The sequence below is a fragment of the Athene cunicularia genome, assembly GCF_003259725.1.
Source record: "Athene cunicularia isolate RWA chromosome 2 unlocalized genomic scaffold, athCun1 chr2_part1, whole genome shotgun sequence".
NCBI classification, from domain to species: domain Eukaryota; kingdom Metazoa; phylum Chordata; class Aves; order Strigiformes; family Strigidae; genus Athene; species Athene cunicularia.
This window is the reverse complement of record NW_020799095.1, coordinates 135750622-135761114: the sequence shown is the minus strand read 5'-3', so window position 1 is coordinate 135761114 and position 10493 is coordinate 135750622. Positions and strand designations below refer to the sequence as shown.

General features: G+C 37.6%; 1 pseudogene; it reads left to right on the top strand.

Moving 5' to 3' along the window:
- Positions 1-282: 282 nt before the first annotated feature.
- LOC113476176 lies at positions 283-7023 on the top strand (annotated as a pseudogene).
- Positions 7024-10493: the final 3470 nt, after the last annotated feature.

Genomic DNA, 10493 nt, shown 5'->3' with positions numbered 1-10493 from the left:
ACTAAGGAGAAGAACGCAAACTTTTTCACCATTCAAAAACTGACAGGTCTAAATTTCTATGCAATAATTTCTGGAGCAAAAATAAAGCACGTAAGCATTATCCTAAAACAGATTTGCCAAGAATGTAAATGAAAACAGCGAAAAAGGTGTAACGAATATAGGAAGGTACGATGGCATAATAACAATTATAGTCAGAGGAAAAAGTTAAATTTCCAAGCAATCAAATGAGATACAAATGAGAAAGAAAGAGAATAAAGGGAAAATGGTGACATTTAAGTAGTGATGTACAATACACCTAAATACAAGGCACAGTCAGTACGCTGGAAGATGCAGAGACAAGGAGGTCAGAGAACACAGGAAACAGAATGGATGTGGAGATGCCACCGCTTCACCACAACAAAGTACCTGAAGGACTTGAAGTATTTTATCTTGTAGATCCCTGGTGAGGTAGAAGCAAATAAGCTACAGAGACTAGGTCAGGTCAAATAATAATAAGGATGTAAAGCATGGTTTGAGACACGTCATGATGCACAGTATGGTGGAGTGCTAAATTCACACTTAAAAAGTGGAAGTGACACAGGGGCAGCATAAATAGAAAGCAGAAGGGAACAGAGAAAAACTGATCCCCATCTTTCTGGACCTTAACTGCTCATGATGGTCAACCTTCAACCGAGCTTGAACCCCAGCTGCTCTGAGAGGCTTTTTTCTTCATTCCTATCTCAAAAGAATCCTGCTTCTCAGTTCAGGTCTTCATTGGTATTTGTGGGTTTGTTTTATATTCTTTTAAAAACATGTTGGAAGCCATGCCTTGCTATTTCTTTCAACTTCTCTTCATTAGAAATCAGGAAATAATGTTATTCAGACTAACTGAATCATAGTCATGTACTGTCATGTACTTATGGTGTCTGAATAATATAGGCCTCTATGCCACATCTTCATAGATTTTCTTGTGGCATCTCTTCAAAGAACAGCACTGATAATGAATCCCAGCAAGTAGGGTCGAAGGGGATAGCATGAAGAAAAGTAAAAAACTTTTTGGAATTGTCAGCTGTACTGACTGGCATGGCACAGGCTGACCATAAACTGAGCACTGGGTCTTGCATCTGCACTTTAATATCTCATCTTCAACAGACTGTCTTGCTTGTTTGGTCCTATCCTCATCCAAATTCTAAATACAGGTTTCTTTCAGTTATGTATACACATGTACAAGTCCACATTTATTCATGAGTATGGCAGGCATTCTTAGCAGTCATCCTAACTGCTATAATGAGTTTGGGGTTTTTTTCATAATAAGGAAGAAAACAATCTCCTTTCCCAGGTTTACTGAGTGATTACAAAGTCGTCAAGTCATTTATCAGCCATTATGATGTTCTTCAGACATGCTGAAGCAGTATCCACGTGGCTATGTGCCTTCAAGGAAAAGCTGACTTCTTAGTAAAGCTAACAGGATTGATTATTAGACAGCTGATGTTACTGAGATTATCCTTTATTTACTATTTAGACTAGCCAGAACTATGGAGGAAGTCAGAAATGTAATGACCCAGAAATCAATTTCAATAGAAGCAGAACTGAAGCCACACAGACCTTTGTCCTTAAACATATAAAGAACAGACATTGTACATCTGAGCACGGAGTGGGGTTAGTAGTAGGTGGAATGATTTTGGGTGGAAAATCTAGCTCACTGGTCAGTCACAACATTCAGATGTAAAGAAAGTGAATAGATTATTAGAAAGTAATTCATTCTACCACAGCTTTTATCTGAATAATGTGGTTGAATATTCTCAGACTTGAGGACTAAATGAGATTTCCCTTGTTCTGCAATACAGCGCATGATAATTCAGAGAGATCAGTTCAGTTCCTACTGTCTGCACATGTTACTTGGGTGTATCATGCTATATTGTATAGAATACTGTAAAGTCATAAAGCCTGTAAGAGTGATATATAAATGACAACAGGAGAAGGATTAATTTGGACACTCAAAAATTCCAGGTAAACTTATGCCTTCACATTGCTGCTGTTCAAAAAAATCATTCAGATCGCAAAGGATTTAAATTCTGAGACTGAGCCACAATTTTTCAGGTTGTCTGTAATCCTATTAGAATTTTTATCTGGAATTGTCACCATTAGAAACTGCCTCGAGGGTCCTTTCAGGAACAACTCTAAATCATCTTCTCATCCCAGAGATGGTGACCTAGTATTGCTATAAATAAACAAACAAACAGACATAATAGATGGGACAGCCTGGTATAGAAAGCCAGGAGATATCCACATTTCACAAGAGTGGATAGTTGCACTCTTAAAAAATTTGAGCTTGCCTTTATCTGTATCTGAGTCTGCCTCATTTTCAGAAGTTTCCCTTCACATCCAAATAAGTTCAGCTAGCTTGTACTAGAGCTAAACATAGTGCACCAGCCTTAAATAAGCAATGAGGAAAGCTGGCAAGTCTAGATTTGAGCTTGACCTCAAGTCCACTTATGCACTGTGTTCCTACTTAGGTTCACTCAAAACTTAATTTTAGTACATAATGTTCCAACATTTGAACACTTAATACCAGATGACGTTATTGAACAAGAACTTCCTTGTTCATTCCTTATTCAGTATTTTGTTAATCCAAAAGCAAGCAGGACACATACAAGGCCAGAGGTTAGGATAAAATGCTGAAACAGTTTCTTTCTTCATGAATGTTACAAAATCACAGAATCACAGAATCCTCTAGGTTGGAAAAGATCTTGAAGATCATGCAGTCCAACCATTAACCTAACACTGAGAGTTCTCAATTACTCTATATCCCTCAGCGCTATGTCATACCGACTCTTAAACACCTCCAGGGATGGGGACTCCATCACCCCTAACAACCCGTTCTGGAAAGAAATGATTCCTAATATCTAGTCTAAACCTCCCCTGGTACAACTTGAGGCCATTATCTCTTGTCCTATCGCTTGTTACTTGATTAAAGAGACTCATCCCCAGCTCTCTGCAACCTCCTTTCAGGCAGCTGTAGAGGGCGATGAGGTCTCCCCTCAACCTCCTCTTCTCCAGACTAAACACCCCCAGTTCCCTCAGCCGCTCCCCGTACGACCTGTGCCCCAGACCCTGCACCAGCTCCGTTGCCCTTCTCTGGACACGCTCGAGTCGTTCAATGTCCTTTTTGTAGTGAGGGGCCCAAATCTGAACACAGGAATTGAGGGGCAGCCTCACCAGTGCCGAGTACAGGGCTCAGATCCCTTCCCTGTCCCTGCTGGCCACGCTATTGCTGACACAAGCCAGGATGCCATTGGCCTTCTTGGCTACCCCGGCACACTGCTGGCTCCCATTAGGCCAGCACTATTCATTTAATTACTTTGGAAAAACATAGTGATTTCTTCGGCATATTCTACCTTATCACTAAACACATTAAAATATATATATTTTCGAACAGATAAGGTCAGAAAAAGTAATTTCTGATAAATATTCCCAGTTATTCATGATAAGGCACTCTGAGGAAAATAAAGTATAAGATATGAGGACAAGTGAAAGGTTTGCCAGCTGTTTAAAATTAGATGTCTTCTCTCTATTTCACACCAAGAGAGTTTAAGCATTGAAAATTAGTACTTTTAAGTGTAGTTAGTAACTTTTAGTACAGAAGTACATTGAAGTGTCAGAAATACATAAACTACAATTAAACTATTTCATTTAACTACTCACAGCACTGTAGCCAAACTCAGCAGAAGCTGCTAAATCTATTTGGGCAGCTGGTACATACTGTGCCTTCTACTGCTATAGATACAGTAATGACAGCACCACCCATACACAAGTCCTTTTGACCACAGGGTAGGCACACTTTTAGTTACAACCCACATACAAATGCTCAGCAGCTTATTAGTGACACATGAATTCTGATTATGCTATATATCTATTCTAAAGGAAAAAAATCTGCAGTTATTGAGTAGCTAACAGAATAATTCATTCCTTAGAAGAACATTGAATGTGAAGAATAATGGGTTTCAAATGTACTTGATACATTTTTGTATATTCACAAAGCTAGGAAATTCTGCATGACAAAATTTGTGGTTAATAAGTTGAGTCTGCCTGAAAGCACTTAGATTGTCATCTTTGTGCACAGTAGGAACTGCTGAAAAATCATCAGAGTTGCTCAAGGTTCACGGAGGAAATTACACTGGAGAAAATAGACTGTGATTGTGTTTTAATATCCTAGCAATTCTTGACCAAAGGCCCTAGAATGGGAACAAAAAAATAACCCAACTCCAAACATTCAGTGACTGTATCCAAACACTTAAAAAGAATCTGATGTAAGAAACTATTCTTTATTCCAACACTTATTGTTTCAAAATATTTGTCTAGTTGTCTATTCTTGGCAGAAACCCCACATAAATTTATTATTTTACTTGCATATAATTTCAAATTTTGGCACTAAATCAAATTTTGGGAGGCCATAACTTTTTTTCTTTCCACTGAATCTGATGGCTTTGAGATATTCTATTAGACAAGAATATAAAATCAAAGCAACGGTTGTAAAATTATAGAGGCACTTGTCAAAGGCTGTTAGTATAGGGAAAATTAGTATAGCAAATAGCTTCAAAAACTGCTGTTTAAAATTACAACTTGAACACTTGTGCTGGAGTCCGTGGGAGTGGTATATGCTGATTGGTTCTCAAAATCCTGAACAGGCTTCTTGTTGGGTACTTAAATGTGACATAAGTAGTTAATTTTAATCCTTGGGGTCTGAAGGACACTTAGATATGTTTCTGCTTGAAAATGACACTTTGTATATCAGTAATAATCCACAACATTAAGATCTGCAAGAGAAAGAAAAAAGATCTGATCATGTTGAATATATGAATATCTCAAGATTTGCTTTAGGTCTAGAGCCCTCACATGAATAAGATTCTACAGATGATGCAGAGATGCTTTGCCAACAGACACCAGATGGTTGTTACATGACAGATGAGGGTCTACATTTGATAGAGTCAACAAACCAGGCTGTAGCACATTTAAAACTAGTAATCTGTGTGTATGTTTCAGAGACTAACAAATCACTGGTTATTATGAAAAGTTAGTTCAAAAACATTCAACTTTCAAGGTTTACTTTGTCTCAACATTTTCCTGGTCAAAACAGTGTCTTTATCTCTTAACCTTCAAGTAGCATATGCCAATAGCCTCACCCGTGTTGAGAGAGAAAACTGAGTGGTCTGAATAGGAAAGGCTCATTCTATATATTGAATATTATTCTCTCAGTAAATGAGGAAAATAGGATCCTATTGACTCATGTAAAAATTCTATTTTATGCTACAAGAGATGACGACTGATCAGCATTTTCACATGGCTGGTGATTAGAATAAGGCCTGACACAGAACTACAATCCTAGAGCCCCTAAAACTATAGCACAGTGTTCCCCTGATCTGATGCTTCATGAGTTGTTGGTAAAAAAAAAAAAAAAATAAAATATCAGAAACAGTGTTCTCATTATAAAGTAGATACTGCTTGTAGGTATTTGTGGAGAGAAAAGAAAAATCACTCTTCATTTTTATTGTTAAACGACATTTTATCTATTGATGCTGCTTTAGTAGAAGGAGAGGCTAACAAGGAAGATATATATTTATTTCTGCAAGGTATAAATTCTGGTATTTTTTACAAGTTCTTTTACATAAATAAAGACCCAATAAAGAGTTGACAAAAGGAAGGATTTTCCCACTACGGGAAAATATTTGGGTTTCGGGGTTTTTTTCCCCTTTCACAACAGTAGATGATTATAAAAACCTTTTCCTTTCGCAGGATTCTCAATATTACTTTGTGTTCTATCTACTGCTGAAATTTTTCTTTATCTGAAAATGAGACTGTGTAATTTCTTTTTTTTTTTTTTTTTTAGTTATATCCTTCAGTTTTGGACTGGGGCTTAAAATACCAACTGAGTCTACCAAGCACAAGTTAAATATCTGTGCATACAGACCATTTTCTGATATTCCACTTCAAGAAAAGATAAAGAGCATATAAGTAATTAGTTTTTCTGCCAGAATCCCTGTACTTGAAAAGAACATTGCAGTGGCTAATAAGATTGCACAGAATATAAAAATCAGATACTGTTTGTACAGTGGAACTCCCCATATCTCTTCTGTTTTATCTCCAGATAGACTTAAAGTCCATTTTGTGCTAATTGTTTTTATTGTGTAGCTTAGAGACTGGAGTGTGCAAGATTGTTTCATGTGTATATAAAGTTATTAATATTGACTAGTTTTTATATATTAATATAATGGTGGAATATAGCCTAGAAGTGCTATAGGCTGTTCAGAAATTAATTTCCATTTTGTAATGTGATTTTCATTGTATATGTTTCAGGAATAGTACCTTCTCAACTGGCATACTGTTATATATTTTTGAAAATCTCATGTTATAAACTTGCACGCTGTATAATTAAATTATAATATAAACTGAGGTTTTGACAAGTTTTGGAGGTTTGAAGTTCAGATATCAAAACAGCAGTTTTGACAGATCTACGTATTCAAATGCAGTGCAAGCTGCTCGAAACATCAATGAGGTATATGGCCAGGGTAGTGTTGACGAACGGACAGTGCGACTTTGGTTCCAAAAATTTCAACGTGGCAATTTCGACCTTGAAGATCAAGAAGGTCGCAGACGTCCTTCTGCTATTGACGACGATGAATTGAAGGCTCTGCTGGAAGCAGATACACACACAACTGTTCAAGAACTTGCAAAAGAACTTGGGGTAAGCATATCAGCTGTTTCTGAGCATCTGAAGAAGATTGGAAAGTTGAAGAAAAGAAGCTCGACAAATGGGTGCCGCACAAGTTGATTGAGAATCACAGAAATCACAATTTTGAAGTGTCGTTGGCGCTTCTTTTTGGCAAAGAGAATGACCCGTTTCTTGACCGTATTGTGATGTGTGACGAGAAATGGATGCTCTACGATAACCGGTGATGATCGGCTCAGTGGTTGGACCATGATGAAGCTTCGCAGCACTTCCCAAAGCTGATTCTGTACCAAAAGAAGGTCATGCTGACTGTCTGATGGTCTGCTGCTGGTTTAGTCCATCACAGTTTCCTGAATCCAGGTGAAATGATGAGAAGTACATCCAGCAAATCAATGAAATGCACCAGAAACTTCAACGTCTGCACCCAGCATTGGTCAACAGAAAGGGTCCAATCCTTCTCCATGATAACACGTGCCCACATGTTGCACTTTCGAAGCTGCAACGGTTGAACGAGCTGGGCTACGAAACCCTGCCTCATCCACTGTACTCACCAGACCTCTCACCCACTGACTATCACTTCTTCAAGCATCTCGACAGCTTCCTGTGCAGGAGACACTTCAGAAACCAAGGGGAGGCCGAAACTGCCTTCGATGACTTCATCACCTCCAGAAGTCCAGAATTTTATGCAACTGGAATAAATATGCTTGTTTCTCATTGGCAAAAGTGTCTTGATTCTAATGGGTTTTATTTCGATTAATAAATTTTATTCTGAGCTGAGATATGCCACTTCAAACATAGAGGTTGAAATTGGCAATTAATTTCCAAACAGCCTATCAAACTTAAACTCTTCTATAGCTTCTTTGAGTAAATTACTCATGAATGAATGTGCACTTTCTTTCAGTTCTTTCATTTGTCCCTGACAGTGTTTCCTACTCATCTTGACTCAATGAAGCTTAGTAAGCTCCTGAAGGGGGACAGAATAAAGACCCCAATTAATAACAGATAAGAAAGAAATAATAAAGAACAGTGTTGGAAAGTGACAATTCCTCTGTTGCTTGTGTTGCTTGTGTTCCTTGTGTTGCTTGCTCTGCACTCTGTCAGTAATCTGGAGCAGAACAAATTAGGGTCTCAGGGAGAACTGGAAGATGCTGAGAGCTTAGTTCTATATTGTGTAGGTTTCTAGGTCATTTCATCTGTCCGTCAGTCATAGTTGTCAGCACACACTGAGGAGCAGGTAGTGTCACTGGCACATGCAGGCATGTAAAGGGATGGCCTGGCCTACATTCTCATGCACTGTTGCAAGTCTAGCTGAGTCATCTATGGCAAGGCCCGAGACCCTACTTGATGTGAATATCATGCTGTAGGTAAGGGTTAAAATGCTTCTTGTAGGCACTATAAACACACACCAGCTGAGACTAATGATATCCCTTTTCCTTTTGGCTATATCATATAAAGCTTGTGTGACAGGGAACATTGATATTTTGTGTGTCTGTAAACACACAAGTACCAGGTCTAACTTTCAGTATGGGAGAAAATGTGGAATCAGGAAAAAATTAAAACAGGAAAGATGGACATAGCAAAATGCTAGGAGAGTTCTGGGAGGCATGAAGAAAAAGATTTGGGGATATATCTCTACTGCACTTCCATAACAACTGGAAAACTTTGAGTCATCCTAATAGTCTTCATTGTGAATAACAAAATCACTGAGAGAGCCCTCAAGAATATCTTACCACAGTGGTTTGGACGATACTCCAGAATGGGCTGAAATTCTTGCTCAGTATCAACCTGGTCAAGGAAGCTACAGATCTGTTTGCTTCTGAAGCTCTACTTTTTAATCCTTAAGTTGCACATACCTGCCTTTGTAAATGATATCTACTTCATCTCTTTAAGGCAACAGAAATGTTGATTTGTTTAAAAGATGGAATGTTTCTAAAATCAGTGGAGTCTATAATCATGCCCAACTCTTCAATAAGCAAGGCAGAAGTATCTACATTTCATTTAACATTTTTTAAAGTATGTTCTTGTGATGATAACATAAGCTTCCTAATTTCTTGCTTTTATATCATGTTTGGAGGAAAAGCAAAATTAGGTTTTCATTAACTTTTGACATCTAAAAAGCTTTGCTGTGACTTTGAAAATCTGCATATTTAGAAATCCATCCCTCAGTGATATTGGCTGAGATCATTGAAAAGTGACAAAACCACATTTAAAGAACATGAAGGTTGCACAGTCCTTCACTCAGAAATGTGAAAAGGCCTTCACCTCAGCTCAAAACTGAGAATACATAATCATAGTCTTTATCCCTCTGTACTCCACTTGAACGCTTCCTCTGCCTCCAGCTGTGTGGCCTGAGCAAGGCAGGGTGCTGGGAACACAGATGCTCCCAGTTTATGTGTAATGTTGCACATGAGGAAGAAGCAGCAGTTCAGAAGAAAGATGATCTGATGACCTGCTCCACAAAGAATAGAGCATGCCAAGGATAAAAGAGTTACCTATAAATATTCAGATGAATGAACTACATAACTAAATTCCATAGATGGCCATAGCCTCATCAAATATCATTGGACTTTGTATCAGTAAATACACTTTTCCTCTACTGAACACCGTTCCTCTAAAACACACCCATATATGGACACACCTATATCAAGTGTATACTGGAAGAATCCTTTGAAAATCTTTTAATGTTTCTTTTATATGGGAACATGTGCCCCAAATTCAATCTGATTGAACAGCTATTGCTGAAATTATGAAAATAAAATTAAATTTATGTTTGGGGAAATGCTTATCATAAAAAAATCTAGTCTGAAATGCAGCAGAACTCCAATCAGCTGAAGAAATAGGATGGAAAATGTCAGCAATTTCTACCTGCCCTGTTATCATAAACATAATTAAAGTTGCAGCTCCTAAAATGTTAGTGTTCATAAAGTATAACGGATAGTACAACCCTGATAATCATCTGTCAACTAACACTACTATCAGATAGTCACAGCATGAAATTGCAAAGGGATTATTACACTTATAAGACAGCACCCAAAGTCTGATAGGTACATCATGGATAACATAAAAATAAAAACATTCCCTCTTTTCACAGCAATTTTTTCAAGATACATACAGTAATTTTCACATGCCTTTCAGTTTGAGTATTAACTTGTGGATAACATACAAAGGTTCTGCTATAGTGAAAGTTTTATTTGTTCATGGTTGATGAGAAAGTACTTTGTTTAGCATTGTTCTGAGTGCAGGTCATGGTGTTTTAAACTGTTAAGGCTCTTTATTTTTCCTTCATACAGCTTATAATTAAAACTCCAGTCCCTGGATGCGAAATGGTTGTGTTTGCTTCCTAAAATCATTTGAAATATGTACTAACACCTGGTTGTTTTTTCAAAAAAATCCCCACACCCTCTATACAATTTCTGAGGTCTCTCCAATTTCAATAAAGTTAGCTAATATACGTAGGAGGAGTTTCATAAACGGAAACCTATTTTAGAGGTTTAGATTTTCAGTCTACCTTTCGAATTTGTTCCAACAATAAACTACTGTTATTTGAAAATTTAAAAAAAAAAAAAAAAAAACAAAAAACCAGAGGGCTGATTTTTGGTGTGAGGTTTTTGTTTGTTTGTTTAGAACCCTCAATTTCTTCAACTACTTGCAGATTTCTTCATCAGTTGCCTAGTGGTTAGTCCTATGATGGCAGCGCACAAGCTCAACAACTGGCACAGCTACAGTAGCACAAATCTTATCTGCAAAGCTCTAGCAGCTCACACAGTACGTAGGCTACCTTGCATAC